Below are 26,640 nucleotides of genomic sequence, written 5' to 3' on the forward strand. Positions count from 1 at the left end.
GAAGTATTTTATAAACATAAAGGCCTAGAAATTCAGTGGGCTGCGCCACCCATTAGTACCCAAAGAGGGCACTTAGTGGGTTTTGCGCCACTGGCCACGCCTCCCGCTAAATTTAGTGGGATGCTAATGGCGGCGCTAGCCATTAGCGCTGCGCTGCCACCGATGACGTCATCGGTGTGCGCAGTGCCCCGCTACCACCCCGATCGCAAAATTTGGTAGCGCCCCCTGCTTTAATGCCGGTCGGTGCGGAGGTGCGGGGCGGCCATTTTTTTTGCTGGCCGCCTGCCAGCACCTCTTCGCACCGCCATCCCCGGCCTCCTGAGCCCCCCCCCCCCGCGTTGTGCCGGCTGTGTCCCAAGAGCCCGGCACTTCTCCTCGGTGCCGGGCTCTTTTGCCGGCACTCGCGATCGCGCTGCAGCAGGCCCCTCCCCTTTACGAAGCGGAGGAAGGCCTGCAGTACCGCAGCACGCCGTGCCGCAGCGTGTGGCGCTGCGGCACATTGTGCTGCGATTTTCAGTTGCAGCGCCCCAAGAGGGATGCGGGACACCTCGAGTAGCGCTGCACTTCCGTCTGGGGCGCTGAAACTGAATTTCCGGCGGGCGTTCGCGACTCCTTCCGGGGTGGTACTTCTGGTGCCCTGGCGAGACTGGCGCCCCAGTGAATTTCTATGCCAGAGATTATAAAAGGATAATCAAAAGAAGGTTGGGGCTGATTAGTGACCACAAAAGAGATCTTCTTGTGGAGGCAGAGGGCATGGCTGAGGTACTAAATGAGTACATTGTCTTCACTAAATAAGAGGATGCTGCAATAACAGTAAAGGGGGAGGTAGTAGAGTTATTGGATAGGATAAAAATATATATAAGATTGGCAGTGCTCAAAGTAGAAAAGTCACCCAGTCCGGATGGGATGCATCCTGGGTTACTGAGGGAAGTAAGGGTAGAAATTGTGGAGACTCTGGCCACAATCTTCCAATCCTTCTTAGATATGGGAGTGGTGCCAGAAGACTGGAGAATTGCGGCGGGAGACAATTTTCCCTGGCTACTTTAGGCGCTAAAGATCCTTCAAGGTGGCCAAGACGAGGCCTTAAGCTGAAATGCCAGTTTAGCATGCATTTAGCGCAAGACACTATCTTGGTAAAGGAGTTGAAGCTTCTTCTAGGAACGGTCACCCAGAGGATCATTAAGCCGCTGATTGCCACTTAAATTGCCTGTTAGCACTCATTAAGGAGGCTGCACATCATTTTGGTGGCTAGAACTTGAACTAATACCCTCGCCTAACAGCAACCAGCTGATTGGGGGTAAACTAGTAGTTGCAAAGGATTTCAAGCATTACTTAAAGATGTATCACCTTTTGCTGTTCACTTGCTGCTGGAGGTTTAAAGAGGACTTTTGAAACACATGGAGAGACTTCCTGGGACACTTTGTCAAGACTTCACCAACACCCGTATCAACATTTATTCTGGAAATTCTCTGAGGACTTCATCTAAAAAGAGTGAGTGCTGTGCTAACACTACCTTATTGGACACCTTATAGGAGAATAGGAGTCCTTGGTCATGGGCATCTTCTACCTTCTTATGTTTAAAATTCCCCGGTCTTTTGGTTCTGGCCATGAAAAACTAATTTTATATTTGTGGAATGTCAAATTTTTCCATTAATATGACAAGAATTACATGGTTTTTAAAATAATAATTTTTTAAAAGTTTGTTTATGATATTTCAGCTTCTGCCTTAATCTTATGTGTATGTCCCAATCTTTATTTCGCTCTCTGTAAAATTTATAAAAAGTAACTTATAATCTGTGCATTTTACTTCCTGGTTTGCTGTCTGTGAAAATTTTTCAATGTGATTGGCTGCTTAGCCTGCTTGATGACATCACTGTTGCTGGATGCTGGAGATTCGCTTGATTTGGCGGCAGATTCAAACTAACATCGGGAGAGCTGAAATTAACACCACAGAGATCGCTAGATCTTTGTGGGCAGCTTTATTCGAGGTCAGTGGCGAGCGCTGTCGCGTCATTGCTGACCACAAATTCTGGGCCAATGTCTCATCGTTGTTTGTGGAATTTGCTGGGTGCAAATTAGCTACAACAGTTCCTATATTACAACAGCGACAATACTTCAAAATTACTTCATTGGCTGTAAAGCGTTTGGGACGTCCTGAGGTGGTGAAAGGCACTATATAAATGCAAGTTCTTTCTGTTAACATGGTTGCTGAAAGCTCCTTTGCCCACTATCGTAATGGAGGTATTAACCTGTTTAAAATAAATAGGTTAAGGTTTCCATTAAAATAGTGCAAAATAATTTTGCGCGTATGTATTAAGCTCTGGGCCAGCCCAATTTGATCCCAAATAGTGTATGTTTTAGAGGGATTTCCTCTCAAGCTCACAATTACCTAATTTTTTTTCTTCCCTTTTTTCAGATTCTTCTTCAGCATTCTTCGACTGAGAACACAATTAAACCACTTATTCCCAGGCCAATGACATTCTTGAACCAGCCAACAGGAGGCACAGCTTGCCTCACTCCCTGAATTTCCTTTACTCTTCGAAGAAAGTCGCTCTCCTCTGCACAGTACCGCCCAACAGCCTGGTTGAGAATGGAGTTTACTATGTGTGAGGAATTCGAGGAACAAATCCATTTCCCGTGTATCACTCCATGATACAGCATTTTCATGCAGTGATGCGCTGTTTCATTGGGCAGCTGATCATTATACTACAATTTACTGCAACTCTGCTGTTGTGTACGTCTGTGTCATCTGTTCCCTCTGCAATGCTCGGCACATTTTATATGTATATAATAATTTGGCTGCCACCTGGTGGAAGCTAATTGAAATTTTGAAGAGGCAGAAATGTGTGATATTCCACAGCTGGGAAATTCTGTTGCAGCTTTTTTGCAAAAATGAAGTCATAAAAACCACATTATCTTTTTCATCATCTACATCTGGGGGTGTCCAAACTATAGCCTCCAGCCCACAACCCCTTAACATCCATCCCACAAAGTGATTTTCAACTTCCGGCCTCCTGTGGTCTTGCAGAAGAACGGGTGACCAGCCATTGAAAATTGGGGAGGCACCTTGGCCAGCGCTCCACTGCCGCTCAAGGTCAGCCTCTTGCAATTTTCACGTGGGCCTGTACGCAATTTAAAGGGACTGCTGGAGGCTTCTCAATAAACTGTCCAGGAAACTTTTATATTTTCTTTTGGCGGGCCCAGGAAAAGTTGCTCCTGATCCCCAAAAAAAACCTCCGGCCCGCTGCCAGACTATTTGAGGTCCCCCGCTTCCGTGATCACCTCCTCCCCTAGACCCAACCTGTCGAACAGTTCAGCATGGGAGCTGACCGATCTCCCGCCCTCCCAGAACCAGAACTGCAGTGGGATGCCCATTTGGCACATGTTAATAAGGCCCAGGCGTCAAGCTGGAACCAGCGGGCGGGCAGTGCGGTCACTCCTCTGACTTTCTGCCTGTTTCAGGTGGAAGTCGAAGCTGGCACCCTCAGTATCTATTCGTGCTTAAATTTTGTATGTCACTCATTCCTTCTGTTTAAGTTTACAAGGTTGGAGGTTTGGAACGCTCTCTTCTCAATGCTGTACCCGCATTAGTGGATCAATCCTAAACCTAAGCACCAAGAACTATTAATTGAAACTGCGGCTGTGATTTTCCCTACCTGTGCAGGTCCAGTGGCATCGGAGTCTGTGGCGGGTCGCGAGCCTGTTCCTGCTGCAATAAAAGACTTTCCCGTAATGCGGCTTGTTACACCCACCCAGCGCGTTACCCGGCCCAATTAAAAGGTGCGGGTCTGGTGACAGCAGCGCTGATGCGTTTGGTGTCGGTATATTTAAAGGGGCCATGGCCACATTACATTTGAAGGTTCATCTAGGAGTGCGGAAGCTACAGTGAGTGCTTGTTTGTAGTTAACGTGAGTTCGCAGAGGCAGCGGGCTGCTCCAAGATTCTGTGATGACTCCCTCCATGTGCTTGTGGAGGGCGTCCAAGCATGCTGGGAGGTTCTCTTCCCTGCCAGTGGCTGCAAGAGACCTACCCAGGAGACCAAGGCAGCCTGGCTCCAGATAACGCAAGAGGTGACCAGCAGGTCTGTGGTCAGGAGGACCTGGGTGCAGTGCCACAATCACTTCAATGATCTTGTAAGATCAGGAAAGGTGAGTGCAAAGCCACACTCACCTTCATCCTGCTGTGCTTCTCATCACGTCCCCATCACTCTGCCTTCCCAACCCTACTCCTGCACATCCTTACTCACACCAACATCCCTTGCACATCTACCCATCCCTCTCTCTCTATCAACATTATCACATCCCCATCTTACTAACAACCCCTCACACTCACCCTCATCCTAGTGCAGTCATACCAATTAACAAACACTCAAGGAAGCCACTTGGTATTGCCACCCCACTCCATCAGCCACCCTCTACACATGTAACCTTCCATTCCTTACACTCATTCCATCACTCCAACTCAACCTTCTCGTCTTTCTCTCCTTGCAGCCCACAACACAAAGGAGAGGCAGCGAACAGGAGGAGGCCCTGCATCCCTAGCAATCCTCACCAGTGTGGAGGAGGTTGCCCTGGGGATCTCTGGAGTGGGTGACCAGCTGGCAGCGGGAGACGGAGAGAGGGGCTCATCACAACAACCTGGTGACAGAATCAGTTTCCATACAGCTACATGGCATTCATCAGTCACTCATATGGGGGCTAATGTCAGGAGACATTGAATGTTCATCATGTGCATAATGGTATCTGTATGCAGTCTACAGATGATATATCTAACTGATCTCTTTACTCTCCCACAGGTCAATCAAGAGCCCCTCCACTGTCGAGGAAGAAGAGCAAGAGCACTCCTCAGAGGAGCCTCCAGCCTCTGACGGCACAGTGTCACCTGAGACAAGGCAAGCCAGCACCAGCACAGATACAATCACCTCGGTGGGTCCGTCGCGAGATAGAGTAGTGTTGTCACCTGGTGTCTCACACAGCACACATAAGCAAGAGCAGATGGTGGAGACAGAGACAGCAGTGGAGAGCTCTCGCCAGAGGGCGCAGGACGCTCCCAGCTTTGCTCAGCTGCATGCAGACGCTGAGCCTCGGGGGCCATCCAGAAAGAGGGCGATCCTGGAGCTGCAGTAACAAGTGCAGGAGGCTCTGACAGGTTTTGCGAGCGCAGTGACTGCGAGAATCAAGGAGTCCTTCTCCAACATGAGCACCACCGTGTCACAGGCAATCGTGGCTGTTGTGCCTCCATGGATAAGATGGCCACCTGCATGGAGGACCTAATGCGCCAGTCGCACGAACACATGAGGCTGGATTTTACCAGCCCTGAGGAGGCGGGTTTGGAGGTGGGACTGTTGGGAAAATGGGAAAAATTGGGAGTGGGTCCCAACTCCGCTCCCAACCCGCCTCCGTACCATCTTCCTGGGAGGCGAGTCCCCGACTCGCGCAGGGACCCGTCTCCTAGCGGCGGAAAGGGGATTAGAGCCAATTAACTGCCGGTTACCAGGTAATTAACAGACAGTTAAGAGGCTTTTCACCATTTTAAACCTGCTGATGCAGGATTCCCAACGTCGGGGAACCCTGCCAGGGTCAGTGAGGCGAGCTGTGGGTCTGCTGCAGTGTAACTGTACAAATGACAGCTGCAGAGGTAGTGTGATGGGTGCAATGGTGCACAGGTAAGTATGACAGGTGAAAGAATGTAGTGAGAAATATTTTTATTCTGTTTATATGTATCTGCAGGTGACAAGATTTGATGTTTCTGGGAAGCCTCATCTGATTGGAAGAATTGACAGATGGCTTCTGCAATCTCACATGCAGCTGCCATCTGTTTTCTTCTAAGGAGAGAGTCATTGCCTGGGTGCAAGGGCTCACCTTTGGACAGTGATTGTCAGTGGTTGACAGCACCTCAATGCTGTCAAACACTGTCAAATCATCTGACAAAAAATTATGGTGCCTGTCACTTTAACAAAACCGGCAGATGAAGCGTCATACACTGACATCATCTGACACCGGCTTTCCTTTAATTGGCCGGCAAGCCTGCAGAGCGGGCTTAACAAGGCCAATCATGGAAAAATAGCATCAGGTTGTCAGACATCGCTGGGGGTGGGACTGAAACCCGAAAACCAGCAGTCCCGCCCCAACGCGTCTCCTCAGGTAAGACCCCAGCCATGGTCTCTATGCAAAATAGATGGGTATTTATGGAGGATAGAAACCAAAGACTCATAGATGTCCTTTCTAGGAAGGATGTCAGTGTAGACGTGGGTCCTCATGGCCCCACTGATGTGCAGCAAGGTGCTCTCCAGCTCCTTGCTAGCAGGGAAGTGCTGGTGGCCCATGAGAGGGATGACGGTGGGAGGGGTCAAGGAAGTGGGGGGGCTCCTCTCCAAGCACTCACACTTCTTCCCCCTTGCCAACCCTTTGGTCAGAGACCCAGATGCCTCCCCGGACAGCGATGGCCGAGTCTTTCCCTGCACAGTCGCAGGAGGAGCAGACTTTGGCAGGGTCCTCACAGGCTCCAAAATCCAGAGGACAACTGCCAAAGGCATCTAAACAGGTGCAGCAGGGTAGTGAGGAAGTTGCCTCTACCTCTGCTGAAGCCACAGGGGTAGCACCACGTAGAAGCACACGGAAAAGAAAGATGCCACACAAGTAGAGTCACAATGGTAGTCACTTGGGTGTTTCCTTAAATGTTATTATTAAGTTTACTTTCACATCATCTTTGTATTAAATCATTTAATTTCAAAAGTTTGTGGTCTGTGACAAATTTGTGTGCACAATTGGAAGTGGCAGAGTGAATGGTCAGGATGACCATAAGCTCCAGCAATGGTGGTGACAGTGAAAAGAATGGACTGGTCATTGTAGGGATGCTTTATGGTATGGATGTGGGGTGTAGCCAACCTGGCGACGCATGTGCCAGCCACATGACAGTGCTGCATAAAGTTAAGTAAATCTGGCCATGATGAGGCCATCCCTGGCCTCCTGGGCAGCAATGTGCTCAGGTGCTGGTGGGATCTGGCTCACAGTTTCCTCCAGCTCCTGCTCTTCCTCATCTTCCAGCTGATGCTCCTCCTTCTCTGAAGAGGCTGTGTGCTCAGTGCCTTGCTCCTCATGCAGTGCTAATCCTCGCTGCTGCGCTATGTTGTGCAGGGCGCAGCAGGCCACGACAATTCTGGATCCCTGGCTGGTGCGTACTGAAGAGCTCCTCCAGATCTGTCAAGGCATCTGAAGTGCATTTTGAGCATGCCTATTGTCTGTTCTATGACACATCCGGTGGCGATGTGGCTTTGATTATAATGTTCCTAAGCCTCATTACTTGGTCTCCTCAAAGGTGTCATGAGTTACGTCTTCAGTGGATAGCCCTTGTCTCTAAGCAGCCAGCCGGTAAGTTTGTTTGGAGGTGTGAAGAGCTGAGGGACGGTGGACTAGTGCAGGACAAAAGAATCATGGCAGCAGCCAGGGAACTTGGCGCGCACATGCATGATGATCTCCCTATGGTTGCAGACCAGCTTCACATTGAGGGAGTGGAAGCCCTTGCGGTTGACAAAGACTCCTGGGTTATGATGGGGTGCCCTGATGGCCACATGTGTGCAGTTGATGACGCCCTGCACCCATGAGAAGTCAGCCAGAGTGGCAAAGCCGAGTGCCCGCTCAGTAACACTGGCTTCATCAGTGGCAAAGTTGATATAATTGGCTGACTTGTCAAATGGGGCATTGGTGACCTGTGTGATGCATCCGTGGGCAGCTATCTGCAAGATGCCGCAAATGTCTGCTGCAGATCCCTAGAAGGAGCCTGAGACGTGGAAGTAGAGGGCGCTGGTGGCTTTGACAGCTAATGGTAAGGCATGTCCACCCGCTCCTCTGGGCTGCAGGTCTTGCTCTCGCAATGTGCAAATGTCTGCGATGACCTGGTGCGATAACCTGAGCCTTCTTTGGCACTGCTACTCAGCCACGTTGAGGAAGCTCATCCTCTGCCTGTATACCCTGTGTTGGGTGTATCACCTCTGGCGTGGTGCAGCTCTGTGCTGATGCCCTCTTCCCTGTGCAGCATCAGGTGGTTGAGGAGAAGGTTGGCGGTGTTGTTGTTGGTACTGCTGGTGTGCTTGGTTCTGTTGGTGTTGGGGCTGATTGTGGTCAGATCCTGAGGACCAAGGTGAAACAGTATAAATGGTACCCATGCTGATGGAATAGATGGTAGGTGAAGTTGAGATGACAGAAGCAATCTGTCAATGGTGAGAGAGGTTGTTCCAATGAGATGACACTGGATAGAGAGTTTGCTCCAAACACTTGTAACCTGCATAAAGCTCAATCTGTGTTCCAAATGCAATAAGCAACAGCTTCTGAGCTTTGAAAGTGAACAGCTGTGAGGTGGGAGCTTTTATAGTACATTTCAAGCTGTCAAGTAATCAGCTGATTCAATGGCCATTCATCTCCTGCCTCAGCTCAACAGACGTGATCCCCAAGCAGCGAGGACCCCATGGGCAAGCACGTAAAATCAAAAGTAAGCTAAAATGTATTCTTAATGATGCCTAAACAAGGTCAAAATGATCTTAATTGGGTCCCCTGCCACTGCGTGTTGGGTCTTCTCAGCGCTGACAGACCCGACATTGGGAAAGTCGTGTGGCAGCGGGTTCACAGTGGGGTCCCAACCCGCTGTGAAAAAAAACACTTTCCCACCCAACCCGTCACCGATCCCGCCCGCTGACCACCCCAGAAAATTCTGGCCTACGAGTGTGGCCCAGGAGCTCTATGGTATGTAACTAAATTACTCTCAAAAACAGTAAAATTGGATACTCCATGCTTTGTTAATGCTAGTTTTGCATTGTTACTGTAAAGCAATATCTTGTCACCACAGGTGACTAAACAGGAAATTTTATGACAAAAATAGTTGTACAGTTTCCAATTCAGATCAAGAGTCTGCATCCAAAACATTGACATAGGAAGATAGGAACTGCTTGATGAAAAACACCAAAGCCTATCTAGTTCACCTTCTACCATCCTGGTAATCGCTTGATACAACGATAATGGAGTTGTTGACTAATCATGGCAATTAATCTCGATCAAATAGTCTACAACAGACCCAGACATAACCTGAGGAATCCCACAGTGGTGGAAAGTTTGGGAACCATAGGTCCAAAGTCACCTGTTCCTCCAAAGCATGCTACACTTACCATATGTTATGTCTCTTGATCTATCTTTTTCTTGATGTTGATGGACCTGCTGTGTATTTCCAGCATTTTCTCTTTTTATTTCACATTTCCAGTTTTTCCCTTTATATTAGCGCAGCACACAGTTGTGCAATATCCCATGCTGCATGAATGATGCCTTCCTTTCCATAGGCACCTAAATGCCCTTGGCAGAGATTTAGCAAATCACCTTGATGGAAGAGAAGACAAGAGCACAACGCATTTGCTGGATTCAAGACAATGCAATAGCAACAAGCTGATGAAGTATTATGGCCAATTCTGCACTTCTTTCAGGGGGCATCAGTGCTTGTAGGACGAGGATAGTATGGCGTGCTTTGTTATTGTCTATATTATGAGGAGCGTTATGAAATAGATTGAAATTCTCTATTAACTGTAATCTGTTAATTCATATATTATGTGTAAAATAAACCAGTTTCTGGAGTGGCAGCTGGCTGCATTCTTTGTGATCATTATCGCATTGCTGTTTGTGTGAGCATGCTGTGTGCAAATTGGCTGCCACATTCTCTACATTAAAACAGTGACTACACTTCAATAGTACTTAATTTTCTGTAAAGTACTTTGGGAGATCCTGAGGTTATGAAAGGCGCTATATAAATGCAAGTCTTTTTTTCATGGAGGGAAAAATTCGGTTGTTTTGCACCTCCTGTTAACGCCTGGGCGCGGCGCCGCTAACACTTTCCGTGAAATTCAGTGGGAGGTTAGCGGTGGCGGTAGCCGGTAGTGCCCCACGGCAATGACGTTACGCTGTGCGCAGCGCCCCGCTCGTGCCCCGGTCGCAAACTTGGCTCGCGCCCCTGACTTACCGCCAGATGCTATGTCCGACAGGGTCATAGGGGCGTTTTTGCGGCCGTAGCGGTGATAATTAAAGGGCAGGTGCCGGGCTCTTTTGCCGGCACCTGCCCCCTCTGGCCTCCTGCTGCAGAGTGCCGGGCTCTTTTGCCGGCACTCCACTCCCTGGTGGGCCAGCAGGGCCCTGGTGCGTGCTGTGCTAGGTCCCTCCTCTTTAATCAGGGGAGGGAGGCCTGCAGTACTGCGGCGCTATGTGCCAGCGCGCGTGGCAATGCTGCATGTAGCGCTGCAATATTCCATGGGAGCGCCCCAAGAGGGAGGGGGAGCGCTTCCAGTAGCGCCCCGCCTCCTGCTTGGGACGCTACCATTGAATTTCGGGTGCGGGTCGCTAATTTTTTGGGGGCGCTAAAAGTAGCAAAGTTATCGCCCCAAAAGGGGTGTGAGCCAACTTCCCCCCCCCACCCAACCCGGTTTCTGCCCTCAAGTCCACATACAGTGCAATTGGATCTCCTAAATTCTGGACAGTTACACTAATGACAATTAATTTCTTAAAAGGTTTTGGGATGTCTCAATGCCATGTGTATCATTACATGATGCATTGTTAGGTTCACAATCTGGAAAATGAACCAGTTTACATTTATTCTATGTGACATTAGAAGAATACCTACACACTGAGCTTCGGTATTGCACAGCTCAAGGTAGTTATTCTGTGCATTTGGGATTGCATTTCAACAGGTTTTGGAACATCTGAAAGTATATAATATAAACTGGGTATATGTCACTACTCTGCCATGACCATCACCGATGGACACAGTCCTATTAAAAGTCACATAACAATGAATATGGGATTTGCAGTGAATCCCTAAGCTGAGTGATCAATGGCAAACATTTAAATTCTAAATCTTATCAAAAAATCAAAATTGTTAATGTGTGTATTCATTTTTTGCCGTACTTATATTGGATTTACAGATGCTGTAAAATAGCATGGTGTCTTACTGGCATTATCCACTAAGAATATAATGTCATTCAACAGAATTAAATTGACAAGAGACCAGCAAAATGTTTTGACATAGAATCTAAGGTATATATTTCAGATTTGAAGTTTTTAATGTTTGGCTTTAATAAGGGACCATTAGATTATGGTTGTGAAAAGCATACTGTTACAAGTTAGTCTGGTACCTCAGGCAGTTAATTTGAATTCAACAAATAAATGCTGGACCCGAATTGAAGAACTGCCTGGCACACATGTTTGGCTTAATTAGGTGAGGTTAATTTATTTTTTAAGGGGACATCTTTGGCATGCCCTATTTATGGAGGGCAGCTGTGATAGTACTTTTCAGTACTAATTATTCAGCTTGAGCAGTATATCCAGCCAGGAGTTCAAGATAAAACTAGTGCTATTGGTCTGTGTGTGAACCATCTTTGCTCTTCAGTTTCCTAATGACTTGGAAGTGGTGTGACTGATGCCTGGTGAATGAGGACTTTATTGACTGTACTACTGGCAAAGGAAGAAGCAGGAATATGTGTTGGTATTCACAATAGCTGCATCCAGAGCAGTCAATTGTCTTGACCTTTGGAGGATGAAAATTCTTGGTAGTAAGCAGCTTGGAAGGGGAGGTAATGTGCCTAAAATGTTAATTGTTAGAAAGAGTGCAAAATCATTGGCATCTCAACTTGAAGACCTAAGACTGAATTCTATTTACTCTCAGGCTTCCCTTGGGAGCAGGTTTTACAGTCTCAGCTGACTTCAAGTTTACAAGAAATGGAAGTGACATTTCTCATTGTACAAAGGCACCGTGGGCGTGTCAATAAGAAGTGGGATTGATATCTAAGGGTTCTATCCTCCCAAGTTAGGATATTGGGGAAGATGAGAAATGGGGAAAATTACAATAAATGTTGTTACTTTAGTACTTTAGGAATTGAAGTTCTTCAATATTTAATCTGTGAAAATAAAAGTGCTTATGCAGTCAAATATGCATTTGTATATACAAAAATATATATTTTTCTTGTATTCATTCAGTTAGAATGGCTTCAATAATCATCCTTCTATTGACACAGATTAAACATTTCTTGTTTTTGCGTCAATACAAATATAAAGCTTTGCTAGAATAGGAAACCCAAATAGAAAATATGATCTGCAAATTAGTTTTAAAGGATAATTTACAACAACAACTTGCATTTATATAGTACTTTTAATTACCCTAGGTGCTCATAAGCAAGAGCCAAAAAGGAGATTTTAGATGGGGTAACCAAAAGCTTGGTCGAAAAGGTGGGTTTTAAGGAGTGTCATAAGGAGGAGAGTGCTCTGGAGAAGTAGAGGGTTTAAACAAAGGGCCTAGGTGGCTGAAGGCATGGTTACCGATAGTGGGCCAAAGGATGGGGAGCCCGGAGTTCGAGCAACAGAGAATTCAGTGAGGTTGTAGTGTGAGAGAAGGTGACATAGATGGGGAGGGGCATAAGGATGAGAATTTTACATTTGAGGGGTTGGGGACTGGGAGCCAGATAATGCAACAAAGGCAGGGATAATAGGTTAGCAGGACTTGGTGCGGGATAGGATGCAGGCAGCAGAGTTGTGGATGAGCTGAAGATTTTGAAGGGTGGACAATGGGAGGCTGGCCTGGAGATAATTGGAATAGTCAAGTCTGGAGGTGACAAAGGCATAGATGAGGGTTTCAGCAGCAGAATGGCTGAGGTATGGGTGAAGGTGGGTGATGTTACAGAGGTGGAATAGGCAGTCTTAGTGATCGATAAGATATAAGATCAGAAGCTCAGCTTGGGGTCAAGTAGGAAGCCAAGGTCATGAACAGTCTTGTACGGCCTAGATAGTGGCCGGGGAGTGGGGTGGAGTCAGTGGTGAGGGTACAGCATGATGAAGGGCCAAAGACAGTTGCTTTGTGTCTTGTTTTGCACACTTTGTACAAAAATAATAAATTGCAGGACAACGGAGTATTACAGTTTAAACTCATTTAATGAAGCATTAGGTCTGATCTGACTCACAACAGTACAGCACCGTGTGGCCAAGATGGAGTCAGGACCTCTGAGTCTTCTAAATAATAGCAGTCCTTACAGATGCCTGCAGGCCAATGACAACTCAGCATGTGATCACATGTGAATATAATAGGTATTCCTTACAGATGCCTGCAGGCCAATGATAAATCAATATGCAAATGATACATCCCCTTTCTTTTAAAAGAAAAATGTTATGCATTGCTTTTAAACCTTTCTTCTACCTAATGTTTTCGGTAGCATAAACATATAAGTAAACTCAGCATTTAACTAGCGCTGAAAACATCTCAACGTTTCAATAACGATGTACATTTTTTTTTTAGGGCAGCGATCCGCCTACACCCTTTGGCAGTTCACAACTCAAGGATAACTCTAGGCTTGACCTTTCGTCGGAATGACGGTGTTGTTCCTTGGTGTTCAGGAGGTGCCTGCGATTGCGGCGGTACACCTGTCCTTCTGGGGTGCGGACGTGATGCGATCGCTCAGTGTCAGCTGGCTGGATGATGACTGCTGGCTTCCAGTAGTCATGCTCCTGGATTCTGACAGATTCTCCATTGTGCAGCGGCGGCAGTAGTCTAGCTGACCTGTCATAGTATCTCTTTTGGTGTTGCTGTCTCTGTACACGTTTTGCATACGCGACCTGCCAGGGCCTGTCTGGGATATGGTGAGGTATCATGGGCTCTTTGACATTTGATGGGCGGCGTTCTAGACAAATGGAACGTTTTCCAACAATGTCCTCAATGTGTTTGCACATTCCGGGCCAAAACATAATGTCACGTGCTCTTTGTTTGCATTTTTCCATGCCCATATGTCCAGCAAGAATTTTTGTCAACATCTCTTCTCTGAGACTGGTAGGAATGATGATTTTCTCCCCCTTGAAGACGATTCCGTTGATTTGTGACATTTCGTCTCTGTGGTTCCAGAATTCAGATATGCTCTGAGGGCATTTCCTCCTTTCCTCAGGCCACCCTTCATGTGTGACTTTGCTCAGCAGTGTGAGTTGTGCATCTTTCTCTGTTCCTGCTTGGATCTCCTTCAGTTTTGAGTCACTCACAGGTAAGCTGTTGTACACCATGTGCACCTGCACATCCATGCCTTCACTGAGGCTGCTATCCTGGTAGCTAAGAGACTTTCTGGAGAGTGTGTCTGCGACAGGAATGTCTTTGCCTGGACGGTGAATGATTGTGAAGTCATACTTCTGTAGCTGAAGGATCATTCTCTGTAGCCTTGGTGGGGCTGCGGCTAGTGGTTTCCTCATGATTGACTCGAGAGGCTTGTGGTCGGATTCCACAATGACTTGTCGGCCATAGACGTATTGGTGGAAACGCTTACATCCAAACAGAATTGCATATAGCTCTTTCTCGATTTGAGCATAGTTGATTTCACTGTCTGTGAGAGATCTGGAAGCGTAGCCGATGGGCTTTCCTTCTTGCAGTAATACTGCGCCTAGTCCGTACTTTGACGCGTCCACTTGTAGTCTGAGCTCTTTGTTGGGGTCGAAGTAGGCAAGAACTGGTCCTGGTTCTCTGGTGATTAGGTCTTTCATTTTCTGAAATGCTGTGTCATGTTGTTTGTCCCACAGGAACTCATTGGATTGTTTGAGCAACTGACGCATGGGTGCGTTGATTTCGGAGAGGCTCGGGGCAAACTTGGCTAAGTAGTTAACCATGCCTAGTACTGTCTCTAGCTTTGCGCGGTTCTTCGGCGGCTCCATCTTCTTGATGGCGGAGATTTTCTCTGGATCCGGCTTAATGCCATCAGTTGAGAGGCGATGCCCGAAATAACTGATCTCGGTGGATCCGATTATGCTTTTCTCGGGGTTAAGCCGGATACCTTTCTCCCGTGATCTTTGTAGCATCGCACGGAGGTTCCTGTCATGTTCCTCTCTATTCCTGCCATAGATGAGGATGTCGTCTACGATTGCGACTACTCCACCGAGGCCTTCATAGGTTTCGTTGATCTTCCGCTGGAATTCATCCTGAGCTGAGATAAGACCAAATGGTAAACGCAGAAATCGGTAGCGTCCAAATGGTGTGTTGAACGTTGTTAGCTTAGATGACTCTTCCGTGAGCTTGCTATTCCAGTATCCTGATCGTGCGTCCATTACACTGAAGTAACGTGCTCCCACTAGCTTGGGTGTGATGTCATCTAGCGTTGGTAGAGGGTAGTGAGGGCGTTGGATAGCCTTGTTCAAATCTCTGGGGTGGAGACAGATTCTGAGCTTGCCTGTACGTGGTTTCTCAACCACTACTAATGCGTTGACCCACTCTGTCGGTTCTGTTTCCTGGACAATGATTTCTGTATTCTCCATGCTCTGTAGCTCCTCCTTCAGGCGACTATGTAGAGCAAGGGGTATCCTTCTCAGTGGGCAAACCACAGGGGTTGCTGCTGGGTCAAGGTGAATAGTGCATTCACCTGGGAATAGTCTGATTCCTTTGAAGACGTCAGCAAACTCCTCCATGACTGTCTGCTCCTCAACTGGTGCTGTCAATGATAGCACTAGCTTGACGAGGTCCATGTCTAAACATGCCTTTTGACCTAGCACTGGAGGTGCTTGAGTGTCAACAATGTAAAAGTTCAACTTCATGTCGCTTTCTTTGTACTTGCATTTCATCACGTATGTGCCTTTTACATTGAGCTGCTCACCCCCATAGCCGGTCAGTCTGCGTGAGGTGGGCTGTAGCTCACACTCATCCTTCAAGCTGTGATACTCACTCAGAGGAATTACATTAACCTGAGATCCAGTGTCTAGTTTAAACTTAAGCTCTTTGCCCTGTTTTCCTATCTCAATATCGGCAAATGCTTGCTCAGTCTCTGAAATCTGTTTTTTCTGTGACACAGAATCAATAAACAGTTCCTCTGCATTTGGCTTTCTATCTGGCATTTGGCTGTCACTCACTGTGTGTACTGCTCTTCCGAAAACAGTCTTGCAAACTTTAGCAAAGTGGTTCCATTTACCACATTTAGTACACTGCCTTCCTTTGGCAGAGCAGTACTCCTTTTCTCCATTACAGTTGTTTCCACAATATCCACAGTTTTTGAAGCGTTTTATGTCTGTGTCGCCCATTTTTAGAACTCTCGCTGTTCTTTCTGTTCTGAAACACGCTCTCTGGGTGGTGTTCTTTGGTGTGTGTCTATTAACTGCATGCACTGTCTGTTCACGTGAGCTGCTCGTGGTGCCGGTTATGGTTTTTGTTATGTTTTGTTTGTTCTATTGTGTGTTCTCCTCCCACCTGTGGTGGCGCTGTCACAGGAGATAAATGGTTGGGTGTTCTCTGTTAAGTTTAGCTCTCTTTGTTCGGAACTTTCCAGAACTTCCTTTCCTTCCAATAAAGCACTTCATGTTTGAATCTCTGAGTTCTGAGTCCTAAATTGTGTCTAGGTAGAAAGGTACCGACAGAACAAGTGGCAACGAGGAGCGGATGAATCTGCGTATGTTACGGGTGCAGTGAGTAAACAGAAAATGAAATTTGAAACGTGAGGTGGCTACTATATTAGGAAACATCGGTGACTTTGATGAAAATGTGGAGCAATGGAGCGCTTATACAGAACGTTTTGACTATTTTGTATTGGCGAATGCGGTGGCAAATGAAAAGGTCGTGCCTACCTTTTATGTGTAATCGGGCCAAAGACATTCAATTTACTACGCAGCCTCGTGCAACCAGATAAGCCAGAAACTAAAACATATAAGCAACTAGTGGAAATTCTTGGAGCACATTTTTCACCAAAACCTCTGGTTATTGCTGAGAGATTTAGATTTCACAAACAGAATCAAGAGGAGGGGGAATCAGTGACAATGTTTATTGCTGCTTTAAAAAGGTTGTTGGAACACTGCCAGTTCAAGGAGGTGCTGAATGACACCATTAGAGACAGACTTGTGTGTGGTCTGCAAAATACAGCCACAAAGAAGATCCTTCTTACTGAGGACAACCTTACTCTTGAAAAGGCCATTGAAGTTAGTGTCTCCATGGAGATGGCGGAAAAGGAGGCCCACCAGTTGAGTTCAACAGGGAGAGTTCACAAGGTGTCGTCTGAGCCTAAAGGTGCGCGGAACGGCACATGTTACTGTTGTGGGAAAACGGGCCATCACGCTAATGACTGCTGGTGTATGGAGTTGGAATGCCGAAATTGTGGCAAAAAGAGTCACATTGAACGTGCCTGTAGAGGTAAAAAAAGAACAGACAGAGCTGGGAAGCATGGAAGCAAAATGTCTGTATTTGGACAAGAGAGGAAAAAGAGTGTTCATTCAGTGCAGTATGATGGAACAAGCAAAACAGAGGGGAGCGACACCTCTGAGGAGGAAGAGGTGCACATACTGACGGTTGCAGGTGATTTAAATGGCTACTGGGTGTCACCACTGGTGGAGGGATAATCAGTGCGGATGGAGGTGGACACAGGCGCGGCTGTGTCCCTTGTTTCAGACACTGTCTACAACAAAATGCTAAAGCATCTTACCCTTCAGCCAACAAACATTGTGCTAAAGACGTATACCGGCGAACCTGTGGCCATGAGAGGCGTCATTGAGGTGACAGTTAAATTGAACGGACAGACTGCAAAACTGCCACTATATGTGGTAAAGGGAAATTACCCATCGCTACTGGGACGTGCGTGGCTAGAGAAAATCACGCTGGACTGGCCTGCAGTCCGCATGATGTCAAAAGGGGAGTCAGGTCTGACTGCAGTGTTAAACAAACATGCAGAACTCTTCAATGGGGAACTTGGGAGCATGAAAAAGATCAGCGTGAGACTGGACATTAAACCTGACAGCAAGCCGAAGTTTCACAAAGCCCGACCTGTACCCTATGCAATTAGGCCAAAAGTTGAGGCTAACGTGGAGGCCTTAGTCGAGAATGGAGTCCTGGAGCCGGTGAGCGTGAGCAAATGGGCCACACCCATTGTTCCTGTCCTGAAAAAGGATGGATCTGTTCGAATCTGTGGGGATTTTAAAGTGACTATTAACCCGGTGCTGTCTGCGGAACAGTACCCTCTTCCCCTCATTGAGGATCTTTTTATGGGCCTGGCCGGAGGGCAAAAGTTCAGCAAAATAGACTTATGCCAGGCTTATCTACAAATGCATGTCGATGACAAATCAAAGGAGCTGCTGACAATTGTGACACACAAGGGGCTATACAGGTACTGCCGCCTTCCGTTTGGAATTACGTCGGCCCCTGCTCTATTCCAAAGGGCAATGGATCAGATTTTGAGTGGACTGCCAGGAGTCCAGTGCTACCTGGACGACATCCTTGTCACTGGGACAAATGAGGAGGATCATCTTCTGAACTTGGATGCGACACTACAACGACTGAAAGAGTACGGACTCAGAGTTCGTAAAGACAAATGTGAATTCTTTCAGTCTTCAGTTGAGTACCTGGGGCATGTGATTGACGCTACTGGCCTGCATAAGGCGCCGTCAAAGGTCAAGGCGATCCTGGAGGCCCCAGCACCCCAGAATGTGAGCCAGTTACGTTCATTTCTGGGGCTACTTAACTACTATGGGAAGTTTATTCCAGACTTAGCAACATTGCTGAAGCCGTTACATCAGTTGCTATGTCAAGGCAAAACATGGAAATGGACTGAACTGTGCAACGAAGCTTTCGCCCAAGCAAAGAAAGCATTGCTGAAATCGGAGGTCCTGACACACTTCGACCCAAAGCTACCCGTGCAGCTAACATGTGATGCATCACCATATGGTGTGGGAGCAGTCATATCCCACATCATGCCTTCGGGTGAAGAGAAACCTATCGCCTTCGCATCATGCACCTTGAACAAGGCCGAGAGTAACTATGCGCAGATCGAGTGCGAGGCCTTGGGAATCGTTTTTGGAATTCGAAAATTTCATCAGTACCTGTTTGGGAGAAGGTTCACACTCCTGATGGACCACCGTCCATTGACTTCAATCTTTGGGCCCCACACCGGAATTCCGTCTCTCGCTGCAAGCAGGATGCAAAGGTGGGCTTTACTGTTGTCAGGACACACATACGACATCAAATATCGCAAATCAGACTTGCACGGCAACGCAGACGGTCTCTCGAGGCTACCCTTGCCTGTTACTCCCCCAGAGCCTCGTCAGATAGACATCTTCTACTTTAGACAAGTGGAGGGAGCACCTGTCACTGCAGTTCAGGTGCGAAGGTACACCCGCAACGATCCAGTCCTGTCTGAGGTAATGGACGATGTCATTCAAGGGAGAGCTATAGGAGATTCTCCTAGTTTGAAACCTTACGTTTCAAAAAGAAATGAGCTCTCCGTCCAGGCAGGTTGTCTTATTTGGGGACACCGTGTCATCATTCCGCCACCTCTGAGGGAACCTATACTGCAACAACGTCATACAGGCCACTGTGGGATGGTTCAGATGAAGGAAATGGCAAGAAGCTACTTCTGGTGGCCAGGTCTCGATGGGAATATTGAGGAGAAAGCCAAAACATGTTCCCCATGTCAAAGGGTCTGGAATGTTCCACAGCTGGCAACCCTACACCCCTGGGATTGGCCTGCAGGTACATGTGGACTTCGCCGGTCCTTTCGAAGAGAAGATGTTTATGGTGGTTGTGGACGCTCATAGCAAGTGGCCGGAGGTCGCTGTGATGAGGTCTACCACGGTAGAGAAAACAATTGAGAAACTTGGTGAGATTTTCAGCCGTTATGGCTCACCGGAACAACTCGTAAGTGACAACGGTCCACAATTTGTATCACAGGAGTTTGCAACCTTCCTGCATGTGAATGGTGTCCAACACATCTGGTCTGCGCCCTATCATCCCTCTACTAACGGCCAGGCAGAAAGGTTTGTGCAAACTTTGAAGCACGCCTTGAAGGCATCGTAAGGTCAGGGCTCAATCCACCAACGTCTGAACAGCTTCCTGTTGTCCTACAGGAACGAGCCGCATGCCACAACCAAAACTTCCCCCGCTTCGCTCATGATGAAGAGGCAGTTGCGGACAAGTTTTGACTTACTTAAACCTCCAAGGGCAGAACAGGTTGTCCATTGTCAACAACAAGCTCAAGTTGAAAAGAGAGAGGAAAGAGCCAAGGAGAGACGGTTTCACCCTGGAGAGCACGTCCTAGCTCGAAACTACAACACTGGACCGAAATGGGTTCCTGCTACGGTGATCGTGCAGACGGTTGAGACTGCTGAGGACGTCGTCTGGAGAAGACACACAGATCAACTGTTGGTAGGAGCAGAGACAGCCACAAAGGCTCCAATGGCTGGTTGGCCTGAACTGTTTCCGGATGATACCGCAAACCAGCATCCTTTGCCACAGTGCTCTTCTCCAACACAGGAAGTCAAAGGGACTGTTCCACCTGTGCAAACTCCTGACTTTCGACTGACACAGGCACCTTCTCCATCCAGGCCTGTGTCAATACCTACTGCTTTGGTAGCCAGTGATGACCTCCGGTATCCTGTCAGGGAGCGGCGGCCTCCAAGACGCTTGGATCTGTAGGCTTAGTGACTTACCCACAAGACTGGGGCAGAATAAACCCCAGGGTAAAGTCAGGGTTTGAGGCAGTCTACCTCTACCCTAGGTTCGTTGAGTGCATTGAAAGTAACTTACCTGTTGAAGAATACTGTGGACCTTCCATTTAAGAGGGGAGGACATGTTATGTATTGTGTGTTCTATTGTGTGTTCTCCTCCCACCTGTGGTGGCGCTGTCACAGGAGATAAATGGTTGGGTGTTCTCTGTTAAGTTTAGCTCTTTGTTCGGAACTTTCCAGAACTTCCTTTCCTTCCAATAAAGCACTTCATGTTTGAATCTCTGAGTTCTGAGTCCTAAATTGTGTCTAGGTAGAAAGGTACCGACACAACAGTTTTTAACTGTGCTTGGGCTATCTCGTGCAATCTAGCTATATCCATAGCTTTGTCCAGCGTTAGCCCAGACCCAACATTCAAAAGTTTCTCTCTCAATTTAGCTGAATGTATTCCAAACACGATGCGGTCTCTGACCATCTGATTTTTATCGGCATATTCACAGGCTTTTACCAGTAGTTTAACTCAGTCACAAACTGTTCAAACGACTCACTAGCTCCTTGTACTTCCTCCTGAAACTTGTACCTAGCGAATATTGTATTTGTCTTGGGCATCACATATGCTTCAAAACAGTCAAAATAACTTTTCAGTACCTTTGCTTCATCTGCAGTGAGAGACCATGTGTTAAAAATGTCTCTCCCTTTTTCTCCGATCCACAGGAGTAGGTAGCTGCATCTTTCTTCCTCCCCTTTGCTTTTCAGTGGACCCGAGAACATCAACTCCACGTATTGCTTGAACTTGCACCATTCTCTATGTAAGTTCAAAGATTCCCAATTCATTCGAGGTAAGGGAGCTCCAACGATGTCCATTTCAAATCCCTGTTCTGACACCATGTCTTGTTTTGCACACTTTGTACAAAAATAATAAATTGCAGGACAACTGAGTATTACAGTTTAAACTCTTTTAATGAAGCATTAGGTCTGATCTGACTCACAACAGTACAGCACAGTGGGGACAAGATGGAGTCAGGACCCCTGGGTCTTCTAAACAATAGCAGTCCTTACAGATGCCTGCAGGCCAATGACAACTCAGCATGTGATCACATGTGAATATAATAGGTATTCCTTACAGATGCCTGCGGGCCAATGATGAATCAATATGCAAATGTTACACTTTGGTACTGTCAAGGTTTAGTTGGATTAAATTGCAGCACATCCATGGCTGGATGTCAGAGAAGCAGTCTAACAGCACAGGGTCAGTGGAGGGGTCAAGAGAGGTGGTGGCGACGTAGAGCTGGATTTCATCAGCGTACACATGGAAGCTGATTCCATTTACACAAAGAATGTTGTAAAGTGAATTGATATTGATAAACATGCAACAAGACCTGGATGACGTTCAGGCTTGGGCTGATAAGTGGCAGGTAACATTCGCGCCACAGAAGTGACAGGCAATGACTATCTCCAACAAGCGAGAGTTGTTTGATCCCCTTAACATTCAACGGCATTACCATCACCAAATTCCCCACCATCAACATCCTGGGGGGTCACCATTGACCAGAAACCTAACTGGACCAGTCACATAAATACTGTGGCAACAGGAGCAGGTCAGAGGCTAGGTATTCTGTGGCGAGTGTCTCACTTCCTGACTCCTGAGAGCCTTTCCACCATCTACAAGGCACAAGTAAGGAGTGTGATGGAATACTCTCCACTTGCCTGGATGAGTGCAGATCCAACAACACTCAAGAAGCTCGACACCATCCAGGACAAAGCAGCCCATTTGATTGGCACCCCATCCACCACCTTAAATATTCACTCCCTCCACCACCGGCGCACCGTGGCTGCAGTGTGTACCATCTACAAGATGCACTGCAGCAACTTGCCAAGGCTTCTTCGGCAGCACCTCCCAAACCCGCGACCTCTTCCACCTAGAAGGACAAGGGCAGCAGGCGCATGGGAACACCACCACCTCCAAGTCACACACCATCCTGACTTAGAAGTATATCGTCGTTCCTTCATCGTCGCTGGGTCAAAATCCTAGAACTCCCTACCTAACAGCACTGTGGGAGTATCATCACCACACGGACTGCAACGGTTTGTAGGGGGTTTTGCTCTGCCCAATTACAGGGGTCTTTAGTGCCTGTTAATGTATTGGGCCTCTGTCTCCTTTATACCCTTGCAGCTTATGTTAGCCTGCAGGTCGGGTGTCACTAAACACCCTCTAAGGAGATAGAGAACAACAGCTTATAGAGGAGGACTAGAATACGGTGACGACCCGCACAGTTTATACCTAATCTGCGGGGTACTCCTGAGCCCAAGGGCTCCTATAGTCCTCTCTCTTTTTCCCTAGCCTGCTGTTCCCTTGTTTGGCGGGTTCGAAGCGCCCTAATGCCCCTATCTGGTTCTAACTCCAGAATTTGGATGGAGAACGATGCACTTTAAATAGACACTCGGAGACAAGTAGTCCTTGGAAAAAACAGGTGACAACCAATTTTATTTGGTTCTACCACAAACGTAATAAACACACACACTCTATAACTGTAAATAAAATATGGGAGAGAATGGACATAACGAAAATGTTTTACACTGTTTTAACTTTACCAAGTCCAATCCCACCAACCCACTTTCCTACCTAGACTAGACTGACAGTTGCAGGCCCTTGGATTATACTCACAGCCTATTTTGAGTGCGGTTGTTGGGTTGTTGCTGTTGTTGGTTGGTTTGTGCTTGATGGAAAAGGCTCCCGAAATAGCGGGAATGAATGCCGTCTTCCACAGCCACTTCGGTCGTTGGTGTCTTCTTGTTGATGTCCCCGGGACGGGAGTCGGTATACGGTGCGGTTTCTTGCGGTGATGTTGCGCCGTCTGGTAGCGGAGTAAACTTTCAGTATGCCGATTGAGTCTGGGGCCTGATGGTGGATCTTCTCATCAGCGTGGTTGGAGTTCTTTAGATGGTAGTTCGCCCCAGCTCGTCTCTCCCTCAGTTTCTTAACTCGCTCTCCTGCTCTTTCTTCTGGTCTCTTTTTAATAATCTCTTGGTTCTGTATTTTATACCCAATTCCATTTTGGCCTCTTCGCGCCCAATTAAATTGGTGTTTACAAGTGTGAGGGCAGGGGTATTGTTTTGAGTGCACAGCGGCTCCTCCAAGTCTGCTGTCCCATTGTGTCAGTCCTGGGACTTGATTATTTTGGGCCACCTCTTAACTGTAGTGATCCCAAAACTATTGTCCCTAGTCCGAGTTGATTAAGGTGATGGTGGCCTGTACTCATAGCTTGATTAGGGGTGAGTCACATATTCAAACCTGGGCCAGGTAGACCCCATTGGCCGGGGATTTCCTTGCTTCAGGCCCGACTCAGTCCCCTGATTGGCCTTTGAGAATGCACTTTGTTTCGATTGGCCGACATCTATGGCTCGCTTCTGAGCCACAGTCCCCTGTATTCAGATATCCCAGCCTGCTTTTCGGGACCACTGCATTGACCGAAAATGTTGGTTTTAAACTGTATAGGGCAATCCAATTTTGGTCACCTTGCCCTTAGAGGGCTCCAATAAAACATGGTTGTCGATTTTCAAACCCTACAGTCCCCCATCTTGACACAACCGGATAAAGCTGGGATGTGTCAATTGACATGTAAGAAAATCCAAAGGCCTACCAAGTGTCAGTCATCCCCGTTGTTTACTCTAACTAATAACCCTTACAAAGTTAGTGTGTACAAAACAATATCATTTTCCTTAAAGAAAAAGGTACAATAATCATATCCCCTTTCAGGTATACATCAAAACAAGGTACTACATTTTTCCATTACATAGAGCATAACAAATACCCCATGCCGCGTGTGTTCCTTGCGTCCTTTCCTGCAAAGTTGTACAGCTTTCACCCTCTCCATCCGTGATGGTGTAAGTTCGTACAACTTTGCCGTATATAAGTTTTGACAGCTTACGTAGCGTATGGTATTAGCCAGCTTCCGAGTGCGAGTAGTGCTGCGATACAGTGCATCAGAATGGTTCTTTGTTTCCGACGAGGAAAGAATGCCTGGAAACAAAAGGGCATTCTTCTCATGGTTATACTGGGCTGTCCTTCTGTTGCTGCTTGTTGAATAATTTCAGATACCGGTGGGCTTTGAGGGCTCTTCTGGCTTTGCAGGTGTTTATAATGAGATACACTACAATGACCAGTTGTACAATTACCAGCGTGTGGGAGGCCATGCGAAGCCCGACAGGGATATCTACCCTCGTTCCCCATTCCCACCACACGGGTGACTGTATGTCAGCGATCCCAAGAGCTATGTCTTTGTTTTTCTGTTCAAGGGTGAAGTAATGTTTTTGACTGAGGTCCACTGCCTTCAATAAGGCAGTGAGTTTCTCAGGTAAGAGTGGTATAGAGTACCCAAACCGGGCAACATAGTTCTGCAAGTCACTTACATTGTGCTGTACCGTGAGGTGAATTGTGGAGGGATTGGAATGATCCTTTCCTGGGCCACTTGAACGTCTGCCCTAGGTTTAAAGCAAAAGCTGCTGTCCGGTATATCACACCACTCACTCGGGCCGTGCCTATACCGGCGGGCAGTCGTGGCGACACAATATGTCCCACCACCCACATATGCTATCTGTGGAGGTACATGGCCAGGTGCCATTACCTCCATCGTGCAATTTATAGGTTCTGCCCCAGCAGTGCTAAACCCGCATTGTGACCTCCTGGAGGCATTCAAGTGCTGGGGACACAGTATCACCTGTGCTCCCCGGCTACGGCAACCAGACAGGTCAGTACCCGTCACTGTGTGCTCCCACACAATGACATAGGGTGGGACCGTTGTGAAATGGACGTGTACCCCCCCACGAATGACCCCGACATTCTCCACACGATACAGGGGTGCTGGTTTGGCGGATGACCCCATCACTGGCATTCGCACAACCACGCCCATAATAGTGTGGTTGGATTTCCCACAGTCAACCGGGACAGGATAGGCCTCCGACGCCACTCGGAGCTGGCATGGGCTGAGGGTGTGGCTATAGGGGTGCAGTGCCTCCAGGTGCTGGTTGCTGATCCAGGAGGGGACCCGACCTTGCCTAAGGTCTTCCAAGTTACTGTGGCCCTCTCCCAGCAACCAGGCCCCATAGAGCACACACACCTCATTCTATGCCGCCTGATCGGAGGCCAGCCGGTCCTCCTTAATCAAGGTGTTTATTGTCCGAGCATGAGCCTCTAGCTGGGCGACAATCTCCTTCAGGTGCACTGTCATAGCCACCCCCTCGTGAAGCGTGGAGCCCAAAACATCATTCTCCTTCCCTAGGATGCTGCGCAGCTGAGACTTTAGCCCATTAATCTGTAGGGCCAGCTGCACATCATCCAGGCTGTTCATAACTGAGGCCCCGGTATTAAACCCAGTGAAAACATCGTTCAAAACCCCCCTGCGCTGTCTGCCCCTCTCGGTCGTGTCTTCTTTTATGTACAGGTCTGCCACACTGATGTCCCCGAAGTCCAGCTCATAGAAGCTTCGGAACATCTCCCTCAGCAGAGCCTGATACAGCAACTCGGTTTTCCGGGGGCAGAACGCAGGTAGGCGAACGTCTGTTAGGTTAAGGACCACAGATGCAACTGCATAGTGCACTCCCTGGTACACTAACTTACCCGTCGGTACTAATACCAACCCATTCCCAGGTCCCCTAGTGGTGGTCGGACATCCGTGGGCGTCAGTGTGTTTGGGCGTGGGTAGGGGTTTCCTCACCTGAGCCAGGAGCTCGGTGGCATTGATGGGCACTCGGATGCGAGGGGTGACGCAAGCTTCCCCGCTTCTATCCCACTCCAACCCGTACCCTGTGTCCTGCCACCACCTGACAAAGGCGATGGACAGCCCCGCTGGGCATACTTGGGCTGATCCCCATAGGCATATGTACATCCCTTCGTCGTAGGCCCACCATTTTTCCCAACACAACTGTGACTTCCCCCGGTGACCCCGTGATGGTCCGGTAGGTATCGTTGCTCAGACGTTCCCAGTCTGAGCTCCTGTCCTCGATGTCGGTGCTCAATTTCCTGAGCCACCACCAGCATCCTAAAGGTACGTCCCCCTTACACGTCCCCTCTGTCACCCTAACCCGGGAAGTGGCCACCTCGATGTTCGGACAGGGGATGGAGGCCTCTCCATAAGAAAAGCTCTTGTGGCTCGAATACCGGGTGGAATTCGAGCCCAACCACCCAGGC

At 47.8% G+C, this 26,640-nt stretch overlaps 1 pseudogene; it reads right to left on the reverse strand.

Moving 5' to 3' along the window:
- Positions 1 to 22,821: 22,821 nt before the first annotated feature.
- On the reverse strand, positions 22,822 to 26,257 carry LOC147114001 (uncharacterized; annotated as a pseudogene).
- Between the last annotated feature and the right edge of the window lie 383 nt (positions 26,258 to 26,640).

The sequence above is a fragment of the Somniosus microcephalus genome, chromosome 8 (assembly GCF_052327205.1).
Source record: "Somniosus microcephalus isolate GS21.2 chromosome 8, FLI_Smic_1.0, whole genome shotgun sequence".
Lineage (NCBI taxonomy): Eukaryota > Metazoa > Chordata > Chondrichthyes > Squaliformes > Somniosidae > Somniosus > Somniosus microcephalus.